The sequence below is a fragment of the Aotus nancymaae genome, unplaced genomic scaffold (assembly GCF_030222135.1).
Source record: "Aotus nancymaae isolate 86718 unplaced genomic scaffold, 86718_ANA_hifiasm-v0.15.2.pri h1tg000004l, whole genome shotgun sequence".
Lineage (NCBI taxonomy): Eukaryota > Metazoa > Chordata > Mammalia > Primates > Aotidae > Aotus > Aotus nancymaae.
The window spans coordinates 52,374,887-52,390,107 of record NW_026988415.1 but is presented as its reverse complement, the minus strand read 5'-3'; the positions used below and the strand labels follow the sequence as shown (position 1 = coordinate 52,390,107).

The window sequence follows — 15,221 nt, the reverse complement described above, 5'->3', positions numbered from 1 at the left end:
AAAATAATCTTGCAAAAGAAGAATAAAGTTGGAGAACTTACACTTGCTATCATTTCCTCTGCCATCCTACTGTCTGTCTCCCCTTTTGTCTTTGGATTTTCCTAGAGAATTCTTAAATAAGATTTTGGGCATGTGATTCTTTCAGTTGTAATCCTCTTAGTTATAATAGAGGAACCCTATTGATGTGGTGGTAAGGTTGGGGGAGGAGAAATATTATATAATCCTATAATAATGTCTCAGTCTTTTAGTTAGCCTTGGTGCTGAGGGTTTATCAATTGTTTCTTACTTTCTGCCCTCCCCACAAAGTAAAACATGAAGGCTAGAAGTGACTGGAGTTTTTGATGGATGTGCAGACACTGTGTACTGATTGCCATGTTCTGATTTAGCTTAGAAGATGACTGGAGTCGGGTAATTTTTCCCTCTAGTTTGCTCATGCTCTGGATAAACTCAATGTGGTTCGATTCCGGTTAAATAGTTTTCCTTGAGGGCATTTTGTTGTTGTTGTTGTTAAGGAGAACAGAATGCTCTAGGCATATTTTTAAATAACAATTTTTCTTTCTCCCTACTGGCAAAAGGGAATTTTTTTTCATTGTTCACTCTACCCAGACCTGGTGTGGATCCTAGAGGTAAAATGCAGGAAGGTGTAGGAGCTACCACTAAAACTGGGACTCTGCAATTTTACAATCCCAAATGTGTCAAGACTCAGCCTCCAGCAATTTGTCAATTACATTTTAAGTGTTTATACTCTGGTTCCAGTGGTAGGCTTCTACTTCTGAGTCTCTGCTCTGGTAATCTGTGATTTTTCTGTATTCACCTATATTTCCAATTCTGTAGCACTGATTTGCCTGGTGACCTAAATTCTTTAATGCATCAAAGAAGAGTTACTGACTTTCAGTTTATTCAACTTCTTTCTTCATGATGATGAACCCAGTATGCATTACCTATTCAATGCTATCCTTCCCCTTGCCAACCCCAACAGGCTCCAGTATGTGTTGTTCCCCTCCCTGTGTCCATGTGTTCTCATTGTTCAGCTCCCACCTGTAAGTGAAAACATGAGGTGTTTGTTTTTCTATTCCTGTGTTAGTTTGCTGGGGATAATGGCTTCCAGCTCCATCCATGACCTGTAGACAATATGATCACATTCCTTTTTATGGCTGCATTGTATTCCATAGTATATATACAGGATGGTTTCTTTATCCATTCTACCATATTTTTGCTGTTGTGAATAGTGCTACAATGAACATATGCATGCATGTATCTTTATAATAGAATAATTTGTATTCATTTGGGTATATACTCTGTAGTGGGATTGCTGGGTCAAATGGTATTTCTGGTTCTAGGTCTTTGAGGAATTGTCACACTGTCTTCCACAATGGTTGACCAAATTTACATTCCCACCAACAGTGTAAAAGCATTTCTATTTCTCCACAGCTTTACCAGCATCTTTTGTTTCTTGACTTTTCAATAATCACCATTCTGACTGGTGTGAGATGGTACCTCATTGTGGTTTTGATTTGCATTTCTCTAATGGTCAGTGATGTTGAACTTTTTTCATGTTTGTTGGCCTCATGAGTGTCTTCTTTCGAGAAGTGTCTGTTCATGTCCTTTGCTCACTTTTTAACGGGGCCATTTGTTTTTTCTTGTAAATGTGTTTAAGTTCCTTGCTGAACAATATTGATCACTTCAGTTAACAGTGAATATTTTTGTAAGACCATTAGCTTCAACATGAATTAAGAGACATTGATAATTCATTTGACCAACAGCATTTTCCATCCTATCTCTAGCTTGCTAGGATGTCCATGTTAGTCATTTCTATAAGCAAAGGCATTGGAAATATTTTTAAGACAACATTTTATTATCATTACTTTATCAAATTAGATATTCAATCAACCCATTTCTGAAGGGAGATGAGATGAGGTAAGTTTTTAAGAGTGAGAAAAGGTACAGGAAATGGAAACATTCAAAACAAGGACAGGCGGTCTGGGCCCGGTGGCTCACGCCTGCAATCCCAGCACTTTGGGAGGCCAAGGCGGGTGGATCACGAGGTCAAGAGATCGAGACCATCCTGGTCAACACGGTAAAACCCCGTCTCTACTAAAAATACAAAAAATTAGCTGGGCATGGTGGTGCGTGCCTGTAATCCCAGCTACTCAGGAGGCTGGGGCAGGAGAATTGCCTGAACCCAGCAGGCGGAGGTTGCGGTGAGCCGAGATCGCGCCATTGCACTCCAGCCTGGTAACAAGAGTGAAACTCCATCTCAAAACAAAACAAAACAAAACAAAACAAAAAAACAAGGACAGGCTTACATGATTCTGTCATCAGGAGAAAGCATGAGGATCCTGGATAGCCAGACATGGGGGTACATAATGAAACTTAGAAAAACAGTTGCCAACTTTGTATTTTTCTGATATTGGCTGCATTTTTTGTATCTTATCTATTTTTTAAGTAATGCATTACTCAAAAGTTATCTTTTATACCTAGCTTTACTTCATTTTCAAAACTGTATATTTCCCCCTTCGTCTCCATAACCCAGGTCACACACAGCCTTATATTTAATTATATGTATTTTCTCTCCCCATTCTAGATTGTAAGCTATTTCAAGAGCAATCAGGTGATTGACTCTAGGCTGAAAGTTGCTAAAATGTGCTCTGGAGCTGAGTTGCATCATAACCAACTGAGGAACTCCTTATTAATAGATTCCTGGGCTTATCCCAGGATCACCCATGTATAGCTAGAATTTTTTATGCTAACATAACCTTGGCACATGATTACATGGGGACAAGAACAGAAAATTAGCTTTAATAATAAGATGTATAGTTAACTTTTAGTCACACTAAAATTTCAGAAGCCCTTATCTGGAGAAACTGGCTGGGAAACACTTGCTGATCAACAAAAATGATACATTTTTGCAGCAACTTCTTTAATTTATGCTGCCAGTAATCTTTTTTTTTTTTTTTTTTTTTTTTTTTAGCTTTGAGCAAAGAGTGAGTGAAGTTTGTCTTGAAACCCTGTTCTCTCCTCTCTTTTTATATCCCTGGCATTTCTGCCCAAATACCCTTGATTACGGATCCCAATTTTTTTTTCTCAAACGGATCTAGTGATCAACTGATATCTATGTTGTTAATTGACACTTTTTAATTTTATTTATTTATTTTTAGAGACCAAGTATTCCTTTGTCATCCAGGCTAGAGTTCAGTGGCACTATCATATATTGTTGCCGCCTTGAACTTCTGGGCTCAAGGGGTTCTCCCATCTAAGCTTCCAGAGTAGCTGGGGCTACAGAAGTGTTCCACAGTGCCTGGACAATTTTTAATACATTTTATGTAGAGACAGGGGCTTGCTATCTTGCCCTGCTAATCTTGCACTTCTAGGATCAATTGATACTCCCACCTCAGCCTCCCAAAGCATTGGGATTATACATGTGAGAATTACTGCTTTTGGCATACTTTTCAATTTCAAAAGGCATAATTTTTATGGACAATAAGCCTTTAAATCCAAACAGAATAATTCTATAAATGAGAAATTATATATTTTATGATAGGCAGTGAGAGAAATATTAGGGTGGTAGGGGCTCTTTCTAGCACATCTCTGTTTAGACATCACACTGTTTAGATATATATTCAGCCTATTCCCAAATGTAGCCCTGCTCATTTTTTGCAGCCACTTCTGCACAATATGCCTTATAAATTAGAAGAGATCACAGGCATTTTTTAAAAAAGAAGATTTGGGAGCTCTAAATATGTTGGAGTGTATGATTCATGAGTTTCCCTGAAATTCAGTGATTTAAAAATATTCTATATATTTTTTTCAGATATTTTCCTTGTGGGCTCAGAAATTTCAAGTACAATTGAGAAGAACAGAAAAGGCAAAAGGGTTTCACATACCTCAAATTATAGATTTGCATACCTGCACAAACATAAAACTAACAAGGCAAATGAAAGAGGCATCATACAGACCATTTTGAAGGTTATTTCAGCAAGATATTATGGTAAGGATCTATAGCAGTACAAGGTAATTCAGATAAATTTAAGAGTATTAAGATGCCGATAAGCATAAAATTATCAATTCAGTAGAGATCCATTTCACTTTATTTAGTAATGTTAACCAGTACTCCTAAACCTAAAATATAACCTTTTCAGTTCTCTTTGCAAATGTTATTCTTTGCTGATAGCATTAAAACCATTTTAATGGGGCTATTACTTAGGGTGTTAATAATCCCTCAGAAGGAATTTCTGTTAAGTTATACTATCGTTATTATTTAATTTTAAACCCTGAATATTTTCTTCCTCCACCCTGTTACATTGCAGAATTTCTCTCTCTTCCTTCCTTTTCTCTTTCTTTCTCTCTCTCTCTCTTTCTTTCTTTCATGATCTTCAGTTCTTTAGCATATTGACGTTTGCCTTTAGGCTTGTCTCTTTAGGATTACAGAATAGCTGCTGCAGTTGGAAATATCACATTGCCCTCATTACCATTCTTAAGAAGGAGAATGGCTTTCTCAAAAGCTACCTGGGTGGAATTTTCTTTGTTCATTGGCCATGACTTTGCCAATGAATATCAAAAGAAGATAAAAGTACTGCGATTTACTTAAACTTACCAATATTCATCTCCTGGGATGCGGAGAAGGCACAGCCTCCTTCTTAAAGCACATGGCAGTCCAGAACCTGACCAAAATCAGGGCTATGTTACTAAGGAGTGTACAGGGTTGGGTAGGATAGAAAATGACTGTTGTGGGAAAAAATATCAGCAATAGAGAGTTTAAATAAGGTATATTGGAAAAAAGCCTCAAGTCTCTGCTTTTCAACAAATAGCTGTTTGACATTAAGTATTTTCCTCAGTTTTCTCTTCAGTAAATAAGAGAGTTTGACTAAATCAGTGATATTAAGTGGTAACTGGCATAACAACTCATAGGGAAATAACCGAAGTACCTTGGAGAGTTTTTCTAAATGCATACCCAAATCCTATTGCTTTTCAGAATTATGAATTCCGAAACCCTTCTACCAAAATAAATATATTTTTTTGGCTGGGGGTGGTGACTTACACCTGTTATCCTAGCACTTTGGGAGGCCAAAGTGGGTGGACCACGAGGTCAGGAGTTTAAAGCCAGCCTGGCCAACATGGTAAAACCCTGTCTCTACTGAAAATTCCGAAAAAATTAGCTGGACATGATGGCACATGCCTGTAGTCCCAGCTACTTGGGAGACTGAGGCAGGAGAATTGCTTGAACCTGGGGGCGGAGGTTGCAGTGAGCCTAGATCTCATCACTGCACTCCAGCATAGGCGACAGAGTGAGACTTCATCTCAAAAAAAAAAAAAAAAGAAGAAATGTTTTCAAAAGTAACTATTTTAACAGTCATACTCTTCAAGTATATTAAGGCAGGAAAAATGTTTAAGAATTCTTGGACTAGATGATTTCTAGGTCTCCTTTAAGTACTGTCCTACTTTGTGTATATATTTTAAAACATAATGCATTTCATAAAAGGATTTATGTATTTTTATGTCAGTTAACAAAATTTAATTTAACTTGTATTTTAAAAATATAGATAATTTCAGTCAATTTACAGGAATGCATTTCTCTATAATCATTATCCTGAAATTTGTCATATAGTTCTCATATGTTTGATAAAAGAGAACATTTTCAGAATTTTCCTCAAATACCAGTTCAGACAACATAAAAAAGACAAATTAAAATACTAGTTTCAAATACAATATTAGGTATGAGAGAAATATTATGTATGAGAGAATGATGCTGCAAATATAAAGCAATAGATGACCTCTAAGGTCATAGCTGATCTTATTCAGTTCTAAAATTATTTATACCTTGGTAATCTTCAGGCAGCCACTTATGGAACTATGGGTATCCATAACAATCACGCAAAGAAAGTGTTCTAAATGTTCAGTGCCATTCTTTGACCACAGAATCAAAAACAAATATTAAGTTACAATATGCTGTTGGTTTGAAAATGCTGCACTAGGATCTCCTGCAATGCAATCTGTGGTGCCCAAAAGTGAAAGGTAGAAAACTGAAGACAAAACAAAGACATGGCTAAGAAAAAAATGCCTGTTTTAAAATAAAAACAGGCTGAGGAGAAAAAAAAAAACTCTCTGGTGCTGGATTATTATTAGCTGTTTTCATCATTTCCATTGGAAACACACAGTGAGTGACGTCTTTTTGGTAAGGAAGAATCACAGTGGGTCTTCATGTAAAAATTTCATAATCTACTGTCACTGTGTATGAGACCATCTGGGGATTAACTGGTGTCTGCAACTTAATTGGCTGATGGGTCAATTGGTTAGCAGTTTTGATTTATTAAGTAGTAACTGGCATAACAACTCATAGGGAAATAACCTTGGAGAGTTTTTCAAAATGCATACCCAAATACTATTCCTTTTCAGAATCATGAATTCTGAGACACTTCTACCAAAATAAAGATTTTTTTTTTTTTTGGCTGGGTGTAGTGGCTCACGCCTGTTATCCCAGCACTTTTGTTGTTTTTTAGCCTCCTTAAACCTAGAGGAAAAGGAAGTATTTGTGGAGGAAGGAGCTTAGACTTTAAAAGACTGGGTTTAAACCTAAGATCTAACATTTCATTAATGGAGTTACCTAAGGAAAGTCTTGTTTTTTCTGTGTTGATTAGGACAATAACATTTTTACCTCATGGTGCTGTTATGGAGAATAGGTAAAATAATATATGGAAAAGCATTATAGATGTGCAACTTGTCACAATTTTCATCTTAAAACCAAGAAAATCTATCATGTATTAGCAATATGAGGACAACAGTACTTGAAATTGTATAGAATTTTTAAAATTGATATATTTGTACATATTTTAGTGGTACATGTGATAATTTTATATACAATGTGTAATGATCAAATCAAGATAATTGGACAACTTCAAATTGTAGCATAAGGCTATAGTGACCAAAACACCATAGTACTGGTATAAATGTAGATACATAGGCAAATGGAACAGAATAGAGAACCAAGAAATAAAGCTGCACACCCACAACCAACTGATATTTGACGAGGTATACAAAAACATAAATTGGGGAAAGAACACTATTAAATAAGTGGTGCTGGAAAAATTGGATAACCACATGCAGAAGAATGAAACTGGATCTCTATCTCTCACCATATACAAAAATTAACTCAAGATGGATTAAAGACCTAAATCTAAGACCTGAAACCATAAACGTTCTAGAAGAAAACCTAGGAAAACTCTTCTGGACATTAGCCTAGGCAAAGAATTTAGGACTAAGACCCAAAAGCAGATGCAAGTAAAACAAAAATAAATAAATGATACCAAGGAAACTAATTAAAGCTTCTGCACAGCAAAGGAAATAATCATCAGAATAAACAGATAAACTACAGAAAATATTTGCAAATTATGCATCTGACCAAGGGCTAACATAAAGATTCTGTAAGGAGCACAAACAAATAAGCAAGAACAAAACAAATAACTTCATTATAAAGAGGGCAAAGGACATGAATAGACATTTCTCAAAAGAAGATATGCAAATGATCAATGAACATATAAAAAAAGATTAACATCACTATCATCATGGAAATGCAAATTAAAGCCACAATGAGATATTTTACCCCAGTCAGTATGGTCATTATTAAAAATACAGAAAACCAATAGATACTGGCATGGATGTGGTGAAAAAGAAATGCTTATACACTGCCATTGGAAATGTAAAATTAGTATTCCCTCTATAGAAAACACTAAGGAGATTTCTCAAAGAATTAAATGTAAATCTACCATTCAATTCAGCAATCCAACCCCTGAGTACCTACTTAAAAGGGGAAGAAGTCATTATATCAAAAAGACACATGCATGCATATATTTATTGCAGCAAAATTCACAATTGCAAAGATATGGAATCAACCTAAGTGCCCATCAACCAATGACTAGATAAAGAAAAATGTGTATGTATGTGTGTGTTTGTGTGTGCATGCGTACGTGTGTATGTGTATACCACAGAATACTACTCAACCATAGAAAAGAATGAAATAATGTATTTTGCAGCAACTTGGAAGGAACCGGAGGCCATTATTCTAAGTGAAATAACTCAGGCATTGAAAACAAAATAACACATGTTCTCACTTATAAGTGAAAGTTAAGCTACTAAGCTGTGGATACACAAAGGCATACAGAGTGGTTGATATAATGGACATTGAAGAATCAGAAGTGGGGAAGATGAGAGAGAGGTGAGGGATTAATGACTACCTATTGGGTGTGAAATACACTACTTGTGTGATGGGTATACTAAAATCTTCTTTACCACTATACAATTCATCCATGTAACCAAAAACCATTTATACCCCTAAAGCTATTGAAATAAAAAATAAAATATAAAAAAGGAAAATAAAAGCACATTTCAACATAAAACAAAAAGTAAATCAAGTAAATAAAATCCTGATTCAACTTTGAACAAAAATCAGAATATTTAGGATGTCTATCACCCTGAACTTTTTTCTTTACATAGGGAACATAACAATTATCTTCTAGCCATTTTGAAATATACATTATTGTTAACTGTAATTTCCTTACTGTACTATTAAATATTAGAGCTTATTCCTTCCATCTAAATGTATTTTAGTACCCATTGACCAATTTCTCTTTATCCACCACTCCCCCATTCCCTTCCTCTCCTCTAGTAACCACTATTCTACTCTTTACCTCGGTGACATTCTCTTTTTTTAGCTCTCACATATGAGTGAAAATATGCAATATTTGTCTATGTCTCGCTTATTGCACTTAACTTAATGACTTCCAGCTTCATCCATGTTGTTGCAAATCAAAGTATTTTATTTTTTTTTATGGCTGAGCAATATTTTGTTATGAATATATACCATATTTTTATCTATTTATTTGTTAATGAACACTTAGGTTGATTCAGTATCTTGGTTATTGTGAGTAGTGCTTCAATAAAAGAGAGTGCAAATATCTCTTCCATAAGCTGATTTAGTTTCTTTTTGAATATATATCTATCGGTGAGATTGCTGGATCATATGGTAGTTCTGTTTTTGGTTTTATGAGGAAACTTCATATTGTTTTTTACAACAGCTGTGTCATTCTACATTTCCATCGACAGTGTACAAATACTCCCCCTTTTTATGAATCCTCACCAGCATTTGTTTTCTTCTGTCTTTTTGATAATAGCCATTTTAGTTGGGGTGAAATAACATTTCACTGTGGTTTTACTTGAATTTTCCTGATGATTAGTGATGTTCAGCATTTTAAAATTATATCTGTTGTTCATTTGTACACCTTCTTTTGAGAAGTGTCTATTCATTTTCCGATTTTAAAGTTGGATTATTGTGGTTTTGTTATTGAGTTGGCTTGAGTTCCTTATATATTTTGGTTTTTGTCCCGTTTCAGATGGGTAGTTCTCAAATATTTTCTCCCATGTTGTTGTTTATCACTTCACTTTGTTGATGTCTCATTTGCTGAGCAAAAGCTTTTTAGCTCCATGTAATCTCTCTCATGTATTCATTTTTGCTTTTATTGGATGGGCTTTTGAGGTATTATTCAACAAATCTTTGCCCAGTGTAATGTTCTGTTACATTTCCCCAATGTTTTCTTTTAATACTTTCATAGTTTCTGGTATTACATTTAAGTCTTTAATCCATTTTGAGTTGATCTTTGTCTAAGGTAAAGGATGGGGACATAATTTCATCCTGCTAAGTGTGGATATCCAGTTTTCCCATCACCATTTACTAAAGAGACTGTCTTTCCCCAATGTGTGTCCTTAGCACCTTTGTTGAAAATGAGTTTGGTGTAAATGTGTGGATTTATTTCTGGGTTATTTATTCTGTTCTGTTACTCTATAAGTTTGTGGTTTTTTTGCCAGACATAAAGTAAACTCTTTTGGTTACTGTAGCTTTGTAGTACAACTGGAAATCAGGTAGCATGATGTCTTTGGCTTTGTTTTCTTTACTCAAGATTTCTTTGGCTATTTGGGGTCTTCTTTGGTTCCATATTAATTTTACTATTGTGTTTTATATTTCTGTGAAGAATGTCATTGATATTTTGAAAGTGATTGCATTGAATCTGTGGATTACCTTGGGTAGTAAAGCCAATATCACAATGTTAATTCTTCTAACACATAAGCATAGGATATCGTACCATTTTTTGGGTCCCCTTTAATTTTGTTCATCAGTGCTTTACAGTCTCTTTTTTATATGGAGATCTTTCACTTATTCAGTTAAGTCTATTCCCAGCATTTAATTTTGTTTGCATTGTAAGGGGGATTGCTTTTCTTTCTTTTTTTTTTTCCAGATTGATCACTTCTAGCATATATAAATGCTACTGATTTTTTGTATGTTGATTTTGTATCCTGAAGCTTTACTGAATTTGTTCATTAGTTCTAAGAGTATTTTGTGGAGTTGTTAGGTTTTTCTTAGTCATTTGCAAACAAGGAAGATTTGACTTTCTTCTTTCCAATTTAGATGTTTTTATTTCTTTCTTTGCCTAATTGCTCTGGTTAGAACTTCTAGTGTTATTTTGAATAGAAGTGGAAAAAGGGCATCCTCATCATATTAATTGAATATAATTAAAAATTATTGTTAAAAAGAAATCTTTGCAGTGTGTAGTAATATTGATGAGATTGTTTGCTTTTTTCCATTATAATTATACCCTAATAGTTGTCTATATGAATATTGTGCTAGAAACAATTTAGAATTAATAAATGGTATACATAGCTGCAACAGGGAAAAAGTGAAGTCTTAAAAAAAGTCTGAAAAAAGATATGTGGAAATTATATGATAATTGCAGATTAATTTATTTATTGGGAAATATTGTGAATGTTCAGCATTTTATTTATATTAGTCAATGTGGGCAGTTAATATTGATGATTTAATTTGTATAAAAAGTTCAAATTTTTAAGTAATATAATAATACATATTTGAATATTGATCTAGTTCCCAAATGATACAACAATTAAATGTTTTATTCAAAGAGATAAACTGTTATAGCTTTATAACATTGGATTTAGAGTCAGATTGTCTAGGTTGATATCTTTGATTTCCCCCTTATTATCTAGGGGATTGTGGGCAAATAGCTTAATTTCTGTTTTCACAGGCTCTTTTTGAGAATTAAATAAGTTAATAATTATAAAGGACTTTAGAACAATACATGGCATATTATGAGCATTCATAAAATGATAACATTTATTTGTCTATTACTTTATTTATATGAAAATGGCTGTAAGACTGTAGCTAAACAAAAAATAAGAACAATACATTTTAAAGCATCCAGACTTTAAAGGGAATAGTCAGTGCATTCATAGTTATAGATGAAAGGTAAGAATTTATTCTTATTCAATTGCTCAATTTAAAATATCCTAAGTGTAAATTAATAGTATGAATGTTTTGAATGAAAGTTTAAGAATACTAACAAAAGCCTTAGAAATATCCACACCATTGACCCAGAAATTTATTTAACTTAGGAAGTTATACTAAGGAAATTGCAAGACTTTTATGCTGCATGACGCAGTTTCACCATTGCCATTATTGTCTTCTCTATCACTGCAGACTATGTCACGCTCAACTATCACTCTCAAATATGTAGTCCCTTACCTGCTGAAATGAAGTCTCCCAAATCCCTAGTAATTAAAGTTTCAATATCCTAACATGTTAACTTTATTGGTTGTCTTCCCTGGACCCCTGCAGGTTTCCAAGATAAAGAAAATCCAGCCATGGCAGAGTGATACTTGAGGTTCCTGACCCCAGTGCAGAGATCCACAGATGTACATTACTTGGCCTCCCCTGCTTGATGAGTTGGTGCTCTTTGCTTTTTTATTAATAAGGAGACAGGTTAGGAAAGAAGTCTAATTTCGATTGGCTTTTCTAATGAGACCTTTGTCAACCATATTTTGATATCTTACTGGTGAATAATAGGAGACATGAAGGCATATATGATCTTTATAAGGCTGAATGTATCAACCTTCAAAACATGTTGGCAGCAGCATATGCCAAAAAAAGGATATGGATACAGGGATACCAGTTCAGGTCAGGCCTGTTACAGTATGTGAGAAATAATATTAGCTTAGCCTATACTGCTATTAATGTAGAATAAGATAATTAGAAAATGTTTAGAAGTAATTGGGAAGTAAAATCAACAAGACTTCATTGATTAATTTGATGTGAAGAGTATGAGAGTAAAAGGTCTTATCAAGATATCAGAAATGACTTTTAGCTTCCTGGTTTAAGAAATCTAAATGTATAATGGCACCATTTCCATAGATGGGGAAGTTTATTGGAGAAAATAGGATGGAGATGAACAGATGAATTTTAATTATTCCTATTTGAGATTCACATGAGTTTTCCAAGTAGAAAGTAAGGTATGCAGGTGTATGTACTAATTAGGGTATATATATATATATATTTTAATGAGAGAAAGAAAGAAAAAGGGGGAGAGAGAACAGTATTCTTGCTCTATTGCCCAGGCTGGAATGCAATCTAAAAATAGGTATTAAAAACCTCTTTTATGCCAATAATTGTGCTTAACAACGGAGACAGGAAGGAATAAGGGAAGAAAATAACAAACAAACAGCCAACCAATATTTCATTTAAGTCTGTGAAATGCTATGCAAATGCTGAAGAGTGATTTACTTCCAATTATGTGGTCACTTTCAAAATAGGTGTAATATGATACTGAGAAAAATGTATGTTCTGTGAACCTGGGGTGGAGAATTCTATAAATATTCACTAAGTTTACTTATTCCAGGTCTAAGTTTAAATCATAGATGTCCCAATTAATTTTCTATGTCATTGATCCGTCGAATATTAACAATGTGGTGTCAAAATCTCCTGATATTATTGTGCGGGAGTCCAGGTCTCCTTATAAGTCATTAAGAACTTGTCTTATGTATCTGGGTGCTCCTGTATTGGGTGCATATATATTTATAATCATTAACTCCTATTGTTGCATTGATCCTTTTACCGTTATGTAATGTACTTCTTTGTTTCTTTTAGTCTTTGTTACTATTAAAGTCTATTTTGTGAGAGACGAAAGTTACAACACCTGTTTTTTTTTTTTTTTTTTTTTTTTTGCTCTCCATTTAATTGGTAAATCTTCCTCCATCCCTTTATTTTGAGTCTTTGTATGTCGTTGCTTGTGAAATAGATCTGGATACAGAGTACCAATGGGTTTTGACTTTTTATTCAATTTACCTGTCTGTGTCTTTGATTGGGGCGTTTAATCCGTTTAGATTTAGAATTAATATTAATATTTGTGAGTTCAATATTGTCATTTATTGCTAGCCGGCTATTTTGCCCATTAGTTGATGTAGATTCTTCATTATAGAGATACTCTTTACATTTTGGTAAGTTTTTGGGATGAATGATACTGGTTGTTCCTTTCTGTTCATAGTGCTTCTTTCAGAAGCTCTTGTAAAGTAGGCCTGGTGGTGATGAAATCTCTGAGTGCTTGCTTGTTTGCAAAAAAATTTATTTTTCCTTTGCTTATGAAGCTTAGTTTGGCGGGATATGAGATTCTGGGTTGAAAATTCTTTTCTTTGAGGATATTGAATATTGACCGCCACTCTCTTCTAGTTTGTAGGGTTTCTGCTGCGAGGTCTGCTGTGAGTCTGATAGGCTTCCCTTTATGGGTAACCTGACCTTTCTCTCTAGCTTCCCTTAGAATTTTTTCCTTTATATCAACCCTAGTGAATTCTAGATATTATATGTCTTAGAGTTGCTCTACTTGAGGAATATCTTTGTGGTGTTCTCTGGATTAGCTGGAGTTGAGTATTGTCCTGCCTTACTAGATTAGGAAAGTTTTTCTGAATAATATCCTGAAGAATATTTTCCAACTTGGATTCATTCTCTTCATGACATTCAGGTATGTCTATCAATTGTAAATTAGGTCTTTTTACATAGTCCCATGTTTCTTGGAGACTTTGCTCATTCCTTTTTTACTCTTTCTTCTCTAATCTTGTCTTCTCGTTTCATTTCATTAAGTTGATCTTCGACCTCTGATATCCTTTCTTCTGCTTGGTCAGTTCAACTGTTAAAACCTGTGCATACTTAGTGACGTTCTTCTATTGTGTTCTTCAGTTCCATTAATTCACTTATATTCCTTTCTAAGTTGTCTATTCTCATTAGCATTTTGTCAAACCTTTTTTCAACGTTCTTAGTTTCTTTACATTGGGCTAGAACATGTTCTTTTAGCTCACTAAAGTTCCTTATTATCCACTTTCTGAAGCCTAAATCTGTTAATGGAATGCACTCGTTCTCCATCAGGCCTTGTTCTCTTCTTGATGAGGAACTGTGATCCCCTGTAGATGGAGAGGCATTCTGATCTTGGGTATTCTCAGCCTTTTTACACTGGTTTCTTCCCATCATTGTGAGTTCATCTACCTGTCATCCATGTAATTGCCTACTTTCAAATTAGGTCTCTGAGTGGACATTCAACTTGTTGATTCCCAGCGCCGAAATCTGAGCAACCCACTGTGCAGGCCAAAACAGCAGCATTAAGATTCGTGGTGCTTTTCTGCCTGGGAATCTCCGGTCTGGCTTCCCTCTTGAGTCCCTTCTTCAATCAGGTAAATGGGCGACTCTGCCTTCCCGGAGCTCTAAACGTCGACCAAAAGGGGACCCAGTCCCGTTTACTCTGCACCAAGAACCGCCACGCCTGGGCACCAGCAAAACTGTGACACCAGCCACAAGAGTCACCCTGGCTACCCTTGGGGATCCTCCGCTGGGAATCTTCCGGTCCGTGGGTAACAAAAATTCGTCTGAAAGTGTGGCATCCTCTCACTCTGTGTGCTTTCTCTGGGAGCTACAATCTCAAGCTGCTAGTGATCAGCCATCTTGGATCTCTCTCCAGTATATTTCAAAGTCTATGATGTAAAATTGAGATACTTCGGCAAACAGATGGTATATAAGACTATGGGAGTAGATAAGACAGCTAAGAAATAGTTGTGAGCACAAGAAGAAAATAGAGCTTATCATAGAATCTTGAGTAATTAAACTATTTAGGGGCTGGGTGCAGTGGCTCACACCTGTAATCCCAGCACTTTGGGAGGCCGAGGTGGACAGATCACCTAAGGTCGGAAGTCCGAGACCAGCTTGACCAGCATGGAAAAACCCATTCTCTACTAAAAAAAAAATACAAAATTAGCCAGGCGAAGTGGCTATAATCCAAGCTACTTGGGAGGCTGAGGAAGAAGAATCGCTTGAACCCAGGAGGCAGAGGTTGCAGTTAGCCAAGATC

The 15,221-nt window shown here is 35.2% G+C and overlaps 1 non-coding gene across 1 annotated transcript; it reads left to right on the top strand.

The window, feature by feature from the left end:
- Positions 1 to 320: 320 nt before the first annotated feature.
- LOC135269363 (small nucleolar RNA SNORD43) lies at positions 321 to 385 on the top strand. The gene has a single exon (XR_010337658.1). It is a non-coding gene; the product is annotated as a small nucleolar RNA SNORD43 (small nucleolar RNA).
- The last annotated feature ends 14,836 nt before the right edge of the window (positions 386 to 15,221 follow it).